The following is a 15,706-nucleotide window of genomic DNA, read 5'->3' as shown; positions in this document are numbered from 1 at the left end:
GCATGGTGCACCAATCAGACAGTCTCGCTCGGCTATATAAGCCAGCAGCTCCAGGGTATTGGGTCCTTTGCTTCAAACTTCAAGAGGAGCTCCAAACAAAGTGCTGCTGAGAAGAATCCTGTTGCCGTGTCGTTCTTGCGGGCGAGACCGGTCGCGACAAATGTTAAATCATAGCTTACATTCTAAGTATTCTGTAATCATTTCCATATACATACACACACACCACACACATACACCATATATTATACGTGTGTGTGTGTGTGTGTGTGTGTGTGTGTGTGTGTGTGTGATGACTTGAGTTCATTTTCTGGTACTCACATACAAGTAGAAGGAAAGAAACCCTCCTTCACTCCCCCCTACAGAGAGAGAGAGAGAGAGAGAGAGAGAGAGAGAGAGAGAGAGAGAGAGCAAGAAGAGAGAGCAATATACTTCTTTCAATAAAGAATTTAAATATTTAGAAGCAAAATGTTACAATTTTGACTTAAATTTAATGTGATATGAAGGATGAGAAAGGAAAAATTATAATATATTTGTTCCCTGAAATAATTGTCTTTTTTGAATATAAATTTTACATCTCCTCCTTCCCCATAAACTTAGGCACTTTCATTTGTGAGATCTTATCAACAGACACCACTTTTATCCTCAAGATGAAGGAAAATTATGGGAAAACAAGCCTTGTACAGATTGCATCCACAATGGAATAGTGAAGCTCAGTTATTTAATCAACTATAATCATGAAATAGTGGTATGTCATGACAAATTGAGTAAATGATGAGACAGCTTAAAAATTACCCCTGTTAAACACAAGAAAATTATTGTCTTGTGTGGTCTGCATTCAGGCTCAGGTGGTGAAATGCATGGAGTACTCTTGATTGCACTAACACTGTACTGCTGCAAACATCAGGTGCTAGGCTTTAGGGGAGTGCCAAGACACATCAGGAAAATGCAGCCAAAGGGAGGTGGGGAGCGAAGCTGGGACTCTGTCTCCCAGGAATCCAGTCACCACTAGGATACTGCACAAAGGGATCATGAAAAAGAACTAGGGTTCCATGGGCCTGCAAAGAGGCTAGGACAAGGTGCTCCCAAATTCCCAGCTGAGGACCACAATGAACCCGGGTCCAGGGTCTTAGCTTGTTTGTGATTGTCCTTAGCTTAGCAGTGGTTGTCTGGAAGCACAGAGGGGCCTCCATGGGAGACTTAGGCTTCATCTCTGTAGGTGAAGGCTTACCCATGCTCTCCATTGTGGTTTCAATGGAAGAGAAAGTACTTGTTTATCCATACCTTTTATTGATTGCTCATGGTAGAAAATGGATGCATACCATTTCCTCAGGGTAGACCAAAGATTAAATACCTTTTGCAGTAAAGAATATCTAGGAAAAGAAACTTATTGGATAAAACCTCAGAACCTCTAGGTATCTCATTATCATGAAGAACTCTATTCTGGGCTACTTGACCAACTGATGTGGGAGTGTGGATATGTGTTCTGGGCCAGTATTCTAGTAGAGAGCAGGGAGGTACCTACCATCTTGGGTGGGTACCTAGGTACCATGGTCACAGACCTACTCTACCTTACCAAATTTCCTGGTTTGGTTCACTGTCCCACAGACATGATGGTTGGAATCCTAGGACAGTAAACAAATAGATTGACAGTATTCTAAAGAAACCAAACCAATAACAGCATCCAAAAGATACAAAACCACTAGGAATTTTTTTCATATCCACAAATATCAATTGAATGCCTAAATGTAAGATGGAAGATGATATGGCCTCTGCTCTCACAGAGCTTACAACTTCATTAAACCAATATTTGACCAGATTTTACCACTAGAACTTAAAATACAAAACTAGTCAACATATGCTGTAGCATTACTTCACCTAAAAAATAAGGGACAACTGAAATGCATGCATTATCAGAAATGAAAACTAAAGTTATTTAGAGCTTCATAATTGAAAAATTCACCATGTTAGCATTTAGCAGAGGAGCATCCTAACTAAGAGTCCCATGTCTCTCTGGAAGAAGGATATGTTAAAATAATGTCAGATATTGTTCCATGGTCTTAGCCAGGGCTTCTTAGATTCCTAAGTATCACTGCACTGAGGGACTCACACAATTTGAATAGAGCTTGGTCAGAGTCTTTGAAATTTGGTTAATGTTCAGGGGTCAGCCTCTTATAAGAAGACAGCATCAAAGATAGAATAAATGACTGCATGAAGTTAAGATTAGCAGTAGTTTGACTGGATTTTCAAAGTGAAGATTACTTTCTACCATCCTCCAGGAAAAAAATAAAACCAAAACTTTTTGAGGTATGAAGTATGAGATACCAGTTCTTGCTTAAGGACTAGGCATTTGTCTTTTTACACACAGATTCTTGATAACAATATGTATACCTCTGGATATAAGAATTATGTATGTCTGAACTAATTGTCATTTGAAAATCTACTATACATCTCTTCCCTCCTTATATTCTTCAAGGTACTTAATGAAGTGTATCACATCACATACTGCAAAATACTTCTCCAAATGAAAAGTAATGAATGAAAGAAGACAATTTTGTCTATTTTTTTAGTTCAATATCCAATAAGATGAAATATAAAATGAGCCTAGAACTAACATTTACCAGAAATAATTGATCATATACATCTAATAACTACCAAATTAAAGCACACAAATTATCACAGTAAAAAATCAGATTGAAACCTTGAAATCTGTATTCATATAAAATGAATAATTTTGCCTGAGACAATTGTCCCTGGCTATTTGAATTCACATTTTAATCTAGAGAATCTTCAGAGACCTATTCTCCATGGTAAACAATGATTGTGGGAGACATCTCAGTGGTTATAAAACCATTTATAATTATCTTTATACTTTAAAATAAATTATTGTTTCAATAAGTGAAAAATATGTTAAACCTACCTTTATCATTATAGAATACTTTGGTTTTCAAAGTGTATATATATTTGTAATATACAGATGAGAAACCAGTCATGTATAATCAAAAAGAAAATTTTAAGTGAATCAACTCACATTTTAAGACAAATGCCTATGAATAATTAGTCATAGAACTTAGTTTTCAAAGTTTTCTCATTTGTTCAAACACTTAGAAACCTATGTTATCTATTGGCATGTAAGCTTAGCACCCAAGGGAAAATGCTGATAAATTTATTAGCTTTGGCATATTTTAGTGATTTCCTGAAAAATCTTATGGAACATAAGATGTCATTTACTTTCAGAATGCTATAGTGTTACAGGCTCCAGGCACCATGGACAAACATAAGACTATAGGCTGGAATTCTCAAGATATGAGAGTCCTCCTGCTTCTAGCTGGGTAAACTTGAGTAAAAATATTTCAGGTTAAATATTTACTCATTTACTCTGTTGATAATAACATTACTTCATTCATTGTACTCCATTCAGAAAACATCATTGTGTTAAAAAGGATCTTGTTGATGTGTGAATAAGCAAACCCTGTACTAATATAATTTGAAAGTATTCACATATTTGAAAGTAATTACATTAATAGTGAAATGACTTGATAAATTCTTGGTTTAGTAATTGTTTAAAGTATTTGATAAATTTACAGTAGGTCATTCCATTCTAAATTTAGTGTGAGTTTTTCCCCGAGTTCTGGCAAGAAATCTTATTTCTTGCTATAGAAATTGGCTTTAATATTGTGAAGGGGGATAAGTATGGATCTATTTGCAATCATTTATATGCAGACATCCAGTTAGACAAGAACAATTTGTTTAAGATTCTTTTTTCCATTATATATTTCTAGCTTCTTATTAAAAAATTAAGTTTCCATAGTGTGTGCCTTGAACATGCTGTCACAGAAAACAACTTTCTAAACAATATACTGATAGCACAGGCACTAAGGTCAACAATTAAATAGGACCTCATGAAACTGAAAAGCTTCTGTAAGGCAAAGGACATCATCAATAACACAACATAAGCCTACAGAATGGTCCAGTTATTGTGCTGATTAAGGCATATCATAATACAAAGGTGTGTGTGTGTGTGTGTGTGTCTTTCACTCAGAAATGTACACTATTGAGGCAGGTAGTGAACCTGCAGCTTGGATTTATTAATTAAAAATAATTGCTACACCCAGATATACCACTTTTGACAGATTTGAGTTGACCATGCATCCTCAACATATGGTTAATAGCCAGACTACATGCCTGGAAGCTGTAGCCCATGCATTAAAACCCCTTATTAAATCAGCTATCAATATATATCATTACATGAGTATCCTATTAATGTAGCAAGACAAAAGACATCATCAAAACCCCCCCTTAGAAAACCTTAAACAACAGATAATAAAAGCCCTAACAAAAAGAGAATTTACAACAGCAGAAGATAATATACAGCTCCTTCCTTCCATTATATTCCTAGGACAGAAGTCATTGTAACCTCAGTCTAGCAAATAAACCTGTCATTGAGTTCCACAACCCACTGAACCTAAATAATCTTCAAAGCTTTTTAGGTAATAGGAATTGTTTCAGACCTTGGCTTCTCATACTGACCAGCCAATTGAAGCCTCTATTTGACTTGTTTAAGTGTGAAAAAGACCCCACCTCTCCTTGTTTCCTGATGCCAACAGCCAAGGAGATCCTTTGCTTTATTAACAATCAGTTTAAAAATACCTCCCTTGTTCTCTATGAGTCATAACAACCAATCCATGTCCTTATATTCAATTCCTCCCCCATGACAGTTGGATCCTTATACCAACCTCAGGGTATCTTAGAATGGATCATACACCTATACTGGAAAGACTTCAGGTACTATCCAAGATGATAAGAACATGAAGAGAACATACCTTACAAATTATAGGTAAAGAAACTGATGTAATTGTTTCATCTTTTCCCTTCCTAGACATCTAATGGTTTCTGAGAAACCATGCATCTTTTGCTATTAGCCTCATCAGTTTCTCAGGACAAATAGACAATATTACTCAAAGATAAATTGCTGACAAAAACACCACTCTTTCAGTGGCTCTCTCCTCATTTTTTATTAGATGTTTTCTTTATTTACATTGCAAATTTTATCCCCTCTGAAACCCCCCCTATCTAATCTCCCCATCCCTGCTCGCTCACCCACCCACTCCTGCTTCCCTGTCCTGGCATTCTCCTACATTGGGGAATCAAGCCTTTATGAGACCAAGGGCCTCTCTTCTCATTGATGTCCCATCAGACCATCTTCTTCTACATATGTGGCTGGAGCCATGGGTCCCTCCATGTATACTCTTTGGGTGGTGGTTTAAAATCTAGGAACTCTGGGGGTATTAGTTGGTTCATATTGTTTTTCCTCTTATGGGGCTGCAAACCCCTTCAGCTCTTTGGGTCCTTTCTCTAGCTCCTCCAATGGGGACTTTGTGCTCAGTCCAATGGATGGCTGTGAGCATCCACTTCTGTATTAGTCAGACAGTGGCAGAGCCTATCGAGAGACAGCTATATCAGGCTCCTGCCAGCAAGCACTTGTTGGCATCCACAATAGTGTCTGGGTTTGGTAACTGTACATGAGATGGATCCCTAGGTGGAACAGTCACTGGATGGCCTTTCCGTCAGTTTCTGCCCCAAACTTTGTCTCTATATTTCCTACCATTGGTATTTTGATCTCTCTTCTAAGAAAGACCAAAGTATCTATATTGTAGTCTTCCTTCTTCTTGAGCTTCATGTGGTCTGTGAATTGAATCTTAGATATTCTGAACTTCTGGGTTAATATCTACTTATCAGTGAGTTCATGCCATGTGTGTTCTTTTATGATTGGGTTCCCTCATGCAAGATGATATTTTCTAGTTCCATCCAACTGCCTATAAGAACTTCATGAATTAATTTTTTTAATAGCTGAGTATTCCCATTGTGTAAATGTACCACATTTTCTGTATCAGTTTCTCTGTTGAAGGACATCTAGGTTCTTTCCAGTTTCTGGCTATTATAAATAAGACTGCTATGAACATAGTGGAACATGGAGTAGCCATTCTAATATCAAATAAAATTGACTTTCAACCTGAAGTTATCAAAAAGAAAGGAGGGACACTTCATACTCATCAAAGATAAAATCTACTATGATGAACTCTCAATTTTTGACATCTATGCTCCAAATGTAATGGCACCTACATTCATAAAAGAAACTTTGCTAAAGCTCAAAGCACACATTGTACCTCACACAATAATAGTGGGAGACTTCAATACTCTACTCTCAGAAATGGACAGATCATGGAAACACATAGGAACTCCACATGAAGAACAATAGAATCAACTAACCTGGATCCTTCTGGCACTTAGTGACTAAACAACCAACCTAAGAGCAAATGCAGACTGGACTTAAGCCTCCCTACACATGGGTTGCAAATGTGCAGCTTGGTCATCATGTGGGTTCTGAACAAATGGAGCTGGAGTGCTCCTAAAAGCTGTTGCCTATCTGTGTGATATGTTCTACTAACTGGGCTGTCCTGTCTGACCTGAATGTGAGAGGAGGTGGCTAGTTACACAGAGACTTGATGTGCTAGGTGGAAACACATACACACACACACACACACACACACACACACACACACACACATACACACACGGAGACAGAGAGAGACAGAGAGACAGAGGCAGGGAGAGATAGAGAAAGAGATGAGAGGGAGAAGGGGAGAGAGCGGGAGAAGCAATGGGGCTCCTCTAGTTCATGGAGAAGGAAGCTAAGAGCAATTATGATCCAGTACTGAATGGTATGAGGAAAGATAGTACCTCACGAATATTGGGACAATGATTGGGTCTTAAGGTAATGTATAATTAAGAATATTAATATACTATATTAATAATAATATAATAATTATATTAATTATATAATTAATTATTATATTATATATTTAGAGGTAATTATGTTTAAATATTTGTGTGATCATGACTTTGTATATGTATGTTTGTGTGTGGAGATGGAGCTCTTGAGATAGCCAGAGATCATGAGCTGTGTCAGTTGCAGTAGACTGTGGCACAGGACAAAGAACTGTAGGAGAGGCAGTGATGGTGGCAGGTGAACGGACACCATCAGAAGTCGGGGAGACAGAGGGAGAGTGTGGCCAAAAGATGAGCAAGGGATAGAAGATGGGTAAACAGAGTCAGGGATGGTAGATATATGAGAGGAGAGAACAAGAGGGAGGGAAGAGATGAGGAAGAGAGAAGGGAGAGAGGGAGGAAAGGAAGGAGAGGAAGAAAGGGAGGGAGGGAGAGGGAAAGTTAGTTAATTGGAGTAGCCCATGGAGTCTCACTCAGGTTGACAAGCTGAGGTAGAACTTGGGGACATGGATACTACTAGAGACACACTTGACTAAAAATAGGAGCATCAGTGCCCTTCTGACTGTCGATCTCCCCAAGGTTGGGCTGGACCTTCCTCCCTGCTCTGTAGCACTACCCGCTTCCCTGGAAGGCTCTCCGCTCCACTCGCTCCCATTTTCATAGGGCTGCTCTGAGGACACTCTTTTTTCTGATTTCCCCAAGCTGTCCCCCCGACCTCACCCCAAAAAACCCAGCCTTCCCAGAAAAAGCTGGCAAACCTCCTAGAGGGAGAAAAGCTTGCTTCTAAGAACCAAAATCCAGGAGAATTTAGGCCAACTTTAACATATTTTTCTCAGTACTTTGGAGCCTCGATTCCTTCATTAGCACAGGGCAAGCCACCTCTCCCCTCCTAGGATCACTGAGGTGATTCAGATCTTGAGGGCCGGGGTGGAGCTCAGTGGAAGTACACCCACCTGGTGAGTTCATCCTTTTCACTAAAGCTATAATAGACAAGACCCAGTGTGCCTCACCTTACATGGGGTCTGATATCTATTGGGTGAGTCATGTACATGTGTGTATGCATGTACATATGTATATATGTATATGTATATATGTATATGTATATACATATATATATATATACATATATGTACATGTTTATAAATCCTTGTGTTACAGATGAGCTTGGCCTCATTTCTGAAAGAATACAAAACCAAAACCAAAACAAAAACAGCTAAGGGTTCTATGGCCTAACAATGCCCAGAAATCTTATTGTGCCTCTAGAGAAGATGGAGAAATGTACATCTTCTGATCTTCAAGGGAGAGTAACCACTTTATTTGTTTCATATCAAGATTCAGTACTGAAGTAGCATTTGTTTGGATTGTGTTAGTCCATCCTCATGTATAACTTTGCTATGTTTACAACAGGAAACATACCTCTAGGTGTGTCTGTGGTAGTGTTTTCATCAAGTTTAAATTGAATAGGAAAGACCTAGCAGGGATGTTAGTATACCCATCCATGAGGTAATGTCATCAAGTGAAGGAAAATGGCAAAAGTAGAGAAGCTGCTAAGCATCAGAATTCTTCACTTAGTACTTCTTCACTGTGGGCACAGTGTGACCTAGTGCCTTATACTCCTATTGCATAACTTCTCTTCCATGAAGGACATGAACTATAAGACCAAATCAACATTTCATCCATAAGTTCCTGTAGTGTTTGTTTTATTTTGTTTAAGTTACTTGGTCATAGTGATTAGAAAAATAACTAATGCAGTGCTGTTTCTTCACACATGCACAAAATCTTTACTTTCAGTAATGGACCCAGCTATATTCTTAGACTGAACATAATCACATCATCTAAATCACAAGAAAAAATGGTCTCTTCCAGAACAATAATTAGCTTCTTGTTTTCATCTCTAAAGGCTTGATACTGAAAAACAAAAGACTTTGAGCAATCATGTCACAAATATGTACCTTGGTCTCAATTGTGAAAAAGAGTGGATCTTTTACCCTTCCAGATCTAGAATAACCAAGACACTTGGGATCATATGGTATTAGGAATTATTAGCCAACCTCATAAGGAGTAAAATAATTGATGCTCATTTACTAAAATCATAATCTGTTTAAATTGCTGTCCCATCTCTCAACCTCTTTAAAAATGTATGCACACACACACACACACACACACACACACACACACATACACACACATATACCCTAGTGAAACAATATTAGATTCAAGTAGAAAAAATTCTAAAAATAGATTCTGTTAAGGAATATTTAGAGATGGAAGGGGTCTTGCCCTAATATTCATGGCTACTTACTGTGATTTATAAAAATTTATTGAAAGCAGAAAAGTACATGTTGATAAAATGATGACAATTTAAATTTTTGAGAGATTGGTATAAGCTATCATTTTTTCATACATAAATTCTCCAAAGTAATCTCTATAAAAATTAATTTTGGCAAAAATCTTATACTTCAGACTCTTGTATGGAGAAACTGTGTCTAATGACTAATTAAGATGTTTAACTAGTCTATTTACATTTATAGAAATAACTACTTAAATATTCTTTGCTAAAGTGGATGTAATTTTAGGGTATCCTATACTTTGGCTCTTATGTTGATTAAAATAAACATCATGTATATAACTTTCTATACTAAGTCTAAAAAGAAATATAAATAAATAAAATATCTAATAAAAATTTCAAAAAATCAATTAATTAAACAGTTGACTTCCTCTAGAAGGTTGCAGACATTGGGGTTGCTGAATCTTCCAGCTGTGATGGCACCATGGTTGTTACCCCTAAAATTTATTTTAATATCTCCATCAACAATCCTTGGGACAAACAATAGTGAAAAGGAATCATAGGTAAGCTCTACCCTAATGAATTTACTAAATACCCTCTGCCTCTGATTCTGTTCCCTTTGTCCTCACAGGCCAGTGGCCAACAGTCCTTGATGAGAAGCAGGGGTGGTAAAGCGGCCATGAACATGAGACAAGAAGAACCCAATATAATAGCCAAAACAATCGAGCCTATGAATGGAATTAGAAAAAAATCATACTGAGCGAGGCAAGCCAGACCTAGAAAGACAAATATGGTATATATTCTCTTTTAAGTGGATATTAGCTACTAAGTAAAGGATAATCATGGTATAATCCGTAGACCTACAGAGGCTTAGTAACAAGGGTGACTCTAGGAGGGACACACGAATCTAAGAAGGTGAATAAAATATATTGTGTGGTAAACCGATGGTGGGTGGGAATGGGAACAAGAAGAATTAGATGGGAATGGAGGGGAATTGAGGGACACATGAGGGACAATGTGAAAACCTAGTGTAGCAGAAACTTCTTGGAATCTACAAGGGTGTTCCTAGTCAGAACACCTCCTAGTCATGAAGGATACAGAGCCTAAATGGGTCATCTACTATAAACAGGCAAGGTTTCCAGTGGTGTGATTGTATTAGATAAGAAATTACTAGTCTCATCCTGGAAGGGATTAATTCTCTCTTCCAGAAGCCTTCTCAGCAGGAGGGAGATTGCACCTAGCCACAAAATCCTAAAACCTACAACCTCTGTTGTCTGCAAGACATTCTGTGGTAATGGTGGTTCAGAACTTATGGAAGTGGCTAAACAATGACTGTTCTAATGACAACTAATCTAGATCGATGCTTTCCTATTGATGGTGTCCTTTGCCCTAAATAAACTTCAGTTTCATGAGGTAGCATTTATTTATTGTTGATCTTAGTGCTTGCACTATCAGTGCTGTATTTAGGACGTTGTCTCCTTGTCTAAACTTGAGGTCCAAACCACAAGAGTGTACCCATCTCTGACATTGCCTGGATAGGGCCCCAAGGTAGCAGAGGTGAGGTGGCAGCACTTAATATCCAAAGTCAAGGGGATAATTGTCAAAATGGACAGAATACACAAAAACAATGTTCATAATGGCCTAACCCATAATAGTCAGCATAAGCAAAGTATGACATATATGGACCTGTGGTACTGGCTAATTAATCATGGTATTTCTATGAATGAGATAGATAAGAAGCCTACTTTTCTTAGTTAGGGATTTATTGCTGTGAAGAGAAACCATGACCAAGGCAACTCTTAAAAAAGAAAACATTTAACTGGCTTACAGTTTCAGCAGTTCAGTCCACCGCAGTTAACATGGCAGTCTGCATGTAAACATGGTGCTGGGGAAGGAGTTGCGAGTTCTATTTCTTTGTATGAAGACAGCAAGAAGGAGACAGTCTTCTGCAGGAAGTGGGGACTAGAAGGGGGAGCCGTTCTACATTGGATGGAGCATGAGTACTAGGAGACCTCAAAGCACACCCTCACAATGACACACTTCCTCCAACAAGGCTACAGCTACTCCAACAAAGCTGCACTTCTTAAAAGTGCCATTTCCCATGGGTCAAGCATTGAAATACAAGTCTATGAGATCCAAACATATTCATGCCACCACACTACTGATTTGTTTTATCTGTATAAGTGGAAAAAATCCTCAAATAAATTAAATAAGGGCTACATTGGAGGGTAGCAAAAGGGAAGATTGCCCCATGAGTTAATTTACAAACTTGAGCCACTTTGCAGACCCAGAACCCCTTGAATGGAGGGACAGTGCTAAAAATACCTAATTTTTTTCTGCTAGCTTTTCTCTAGTCTTTTCCCAGAGGGACTCTTTTGCAAGGAAAATTATACACTGAGATAAGGAAACAATCAGACTATTCTGAATTTATTAGATACTAGTTCTGAATTGACACTGATCCTGGAAGAGCCAAGAAACATTGATAGTATTCAGTTAAAGTACAGGCTTACAGAAATGAGTTGATTAATGGAATTTTGGCTGAAGTCCAACTCACAGTAGGTCCGTGGGTCCCTGGAACTCATCCTGTAGTCATATTCTGAGTGCCAGAATGAGTAATTGTGAAAGATATATTTAGAAATTGGACAAATTCTCACATTAGTTTTCTTATCTGTGCAGTGATGGATATGGTTCAAAAGGGTAAATGGAAGCCTTTGAGTTGCTTCTGCCAATGAAAATAGTTATTCAAAACCAGTATCACATCCTTGTTGAAATTTCAGAAATTAGTGAATTATCAAGGACTCGAAACCTGCCAGAATGGTATTTTTCACATCTCCTTTTAACTCTCCAATCTGGCCAGTATACAAGAGAATGACAGTTAAGTGTTGAAACCCAATCAGATAGCTTGTCCATTTTACCTGCTGAACCAGACTTGTATCTTTACTTGAGCAGAATAGCATATCTCCTGATATGTGGTATACAGCTATAGATCTAGAAAATTCCTTTTTCTCAGTACTTCTCCATAAGAATCACAGAAAGAAATTTGCTTTTATTTGTTTGTTTGTTTATTTATTTATTCACTTTACATCATGGTCACAGCCTCCCCCTCCTAGTTCCACCCTCATAAATCCATTCCTCACTGCTCCTCTCCTTCTTAGAGAAGGAGAATACCCCTTCAGTACCTGCCTGCCCTAGGACATTAAGTTCCAATAGGATTAAGTGCATCCTATCCCACTGAGGTCCAGCCAGGCAGTCCAGATTTGGGAAGGGGATTAAATGTCAGGTAACCATGTCAGAGACAACCTCAACCTGAATTTTTAGGGGACCCACATTAGAACAAGCTGAACATCTGCTAAAAATGTGTAAGAGCCCTAGGAGGTCCAGACATTACATGTTCTTTCGTTTGGTGGTTCAGTCTCTTTGAGCCCCTGTGGTCTCAGGTTAGTTGACTCTGTAAATCTTCTTGAGGTGGACATTCTCAACTCTTCCAGCTTGAACATTTCTACCCCCGACTCTTCCACAAAACTCTCCAAGTTCTGCCTTACATTTTGCTGAGGGTCATTAAATCTGTTTCCATCAACTGCTGGAGAAAGCCTCTCAGGAGACAATTATGCTAGGGTCTTGTATGCAAGCAAAGCGGAGTATCATTAATAGTATCATGGGTTGGCTCTCCTCCATGGCGTAGGTCTCAGTTTGGGATTGTCATTGGTTTCCTGTTCCCTCAATCTGTGCCCCATCTTTATCCCTGCACATCTTGTTGTGAGGACAAATTTTGGGTTGAAGGTTTTGTGGGTGGGTAGATATCTCCTCTCCACTAGAAGTCCTGTCTGGCTACAGGAGATGCTGATTTCAGTCCCCATATTTCCCCTACTAAGAGTCTCAGCTAGGGTCACATCATAGACTCCCCAGAGGCTCTCCAGTCCCAAGTCTCTAGCTAATCCTATAGATGCCCCCTTATTTGCCCCTATTGATTTCTATTCTCTCCCAGCCCTCTCCCACACTTCATTTCCCCACACCTAATCTCTATACCCTTCCCCCTCTTAATCCCCTCTCCCATCCAGTTCCTTCCCTCCATCTACCTCCAGTGTCTATTTTATTTTCCCTTATTTGTGATATTCAAGCATTCTTTCATACCCCACTTAATTTTTTAGTTTCTTTGGGTCTGTGGATTATAGCATGGTTATGCTGTACTTTTTAGCTAATGTTCAATTATAGGGAAGTTCATACCATGCATATCTTTCTGAGTCTGGGTTACCTCACTTGGGATGATATTTTCCAGTTCTGTCCATTTGTCTGAAAATTTCATAACATGTTTGTTTTTAATAGCTAAATAGTATTCTATTGTGTAGATATACAACATTTTTTATCCATTCTTCAGTTGGGCTGACAGCTAGGTTGTTTCCAGTCTTTGCTATTATGAATAAAACTGCTACAAAAATAGCTGAGCAACTGTGCTTGTGATATAGTGGGAAATCTTTTGGGTATGTGTCCAGAAGTGGTAAAGCTTGTACTTGGGATAAAACTATTACCAATTTTCTAAGAAACTGCCAAATTGATTTGCAAAGTAGTTGTAATAGTTTGTACTCCATCAGCAATGAGGGAATGTTCCCCTTGGTCCTCTTCTTTGCCAGCAAATGCTGTCACTTGAGGTTTTTTTTTTTTAATCTAAGTCATTCTGATGGATGTAACATGGAATCTCAGAGTTGTGATTTGCATTTCCCTTATTATTAAGGACATTGAACATTTCTTTAAGTACTTCTTGCCCATTAGAGGTTCCTCTTTTGAGAATTCTCTGTTTAGTTCTGTATCTCATTTTTTAATTGGGTTATTTGGATTCTTGGTGTCTTTTGTTCGTTCGTTTGTTTGTTTATTTGATATTAGTCCTCTGTTGGATGTTGGGTGGTATAAACATCTTTCCTCTTCTGTAAGCTGCTGTTTTGTCCTATTGATGGTGTCCTTAGTCTTAAAGATGCTTTTAAGTTTCATAAGGTCTCATTTACTATTTGTTGATATTAGTTGATTTGTTGATATTAAGCTCAGCTTAGTGCCTGAGCTATAAGAAATAAGTAATCTGTTCAGAAATTTCTCTCCCATGCGAATGAGTTCAAGGCTGTTTCCCACTTTTTTCTACTAGATTTGGTGTGTTCTGTTTTATGTTGAGGTCTTTGATCCACTGGGACTTGAATATTTTTCAAGGTGCTATGTATGTATCTATTTGTAATCTTCTACATTCAGATATCCAGTTACACTGGCACCATTTGTTCACAAATTTACTTTTTTGGCAAGACAAACTGTAAATATTTTCAATTTTACCTCAAGGATATATTAATTCTCCAGATCTGTATCCTAACTTAGTTAAAAGGGATTTTGATTATCTATCTCTCCCATAAAATATTACATTGGTTCATGATATTAATGACCTTATCCTGAGAGAGCAAGAGAAGAGGGGGGAAGGAACCACTGTGAATTCATATTAACACTTTATGTGCATCAGAGGATGGGAAATAAATCCAACCAAAAGCCAAAGGCTTTCTTTCCCTGTGAAATTGGGGGCCCTATCCACACAATAACAGCAATATTAGATGTACCAACATGGAGTGAGAACATGGCCCTACACCTAGAAGTAGAACCCTATGCAGTCAATGGCATGCTGAGAAAGGAAATTAGTCCTCTCAAGGGATAATTTCTTGATTGATTATACAGTTTCAAGTGACCATTCCTGACCACATGTACATAGCAGCAACAATAAATGGGCACAGCAGGATGTGTGTGTTAGAAAAAAAGTTAAACTAAGAAATTACAAACTTGAAATAAAGTTAGGAGGAAATGGGAGGGGTTGATGGGCAGTTGAAATGAAAATAATATAGATATTGTACTTGTGTATGAAACCACCAATATTAATGGATAAGGATAATAGCACAAGTGAAAGCTCATACTGGATATGATAGGGAGCAAGGACAAGACTCCTGAATTTCTGGTGGGAATGCAACAATTTATAGCCACAATGGAAACCAAAATGGCAATTCCTCAGAAAGATAGAAGTTGACCCACCTCAAGACCCAGTAATACCACTTGGACATATATCCTAAGAACACTCCATTCTATCACAAGAACACATGCTCAATTATGTTCACAGCAGCTTTATTTATAATATCCAGAAATTGAAACAACCTAGACGTCCTTCAAGGGAAGAATGGAAGAAGAAAATGTAGTACACTTACACAATTAAGTATTACTCAGCTATTTTTAAAAAATGATATCATGTAACTTGCAAGCAAATGAGTGGAACTAGAGAAAATCAACCTGAACAAGGTAACTCAAATCAGGAAAGACAAATGGTATGTATTCACTTATAAGATGATATCTGCCACTAAATTGATCACAACCAAGCTAAAATCTGTATATTCAGAAAGGTTAGGTAAAGGGCAGGGGACTAGGTGGGATGCAGGGATATTGCTTGGAAGGAAATATAAATAGAATTTTATGGAAACCTAAAACAACCGACATAATTGCTAAGACAATGGATTGTTTTCCAAACTGAAAGCAGGGTCCTATTGCTGAAGACAATACCCATGCTACTCATTGAACATGAAGAATCAAGCTGGAGTTTACATGAAGCCCTCACCCCTATATTAA

General features: G+C 38.1%; 1 long non-coding RNA gene across 1 annotated transcript in view; it reads right to left on the bottom strand.

Annotated features, from left to right (window-relative positions):
- LOC116100828 overlaps window positions 1–15,002 on the bottom strand; it is a 16,939-nt gene extending 1,937 nt beyond the window's left edge. Inside the window, exons 1-2 of the long non-coding RNA XR_004122691.1 lie at window positions 14,991–15,002; window positions 7,378–7,381 (exon numbers count right to left, since the gene is read on the bottom strand). This is a non-coding gene — a long non-coding RNA (uncharacterized LOC116100828). The remainder of the gene's footprint in view (window positions 1–7,377; window positions 7,382–14,990) is intronic.
- Between the last annotated feature and the right edge of the window lie 704 nt (window positions 15,003–15,706).

This window comes from Mastomys coucha, unplaced genomic scaffold (assembly GCF_008632895.1).
Source record: "Mastomys coucha isolate ucsf_1 unplaced genomic scaffold, UCSF_Mcou_1 pScaffold21, whole genome shotgun sequence".
NCBI classification, from domain to species: Eukaryota; Metazoa; Chordata; class Mammalia; order Rodentia; family Muridae; genus Mastomys; species Mastomys coucha.
This window is presented reverse-complemented; position numbering and strand designations above follow the sequence as displayed.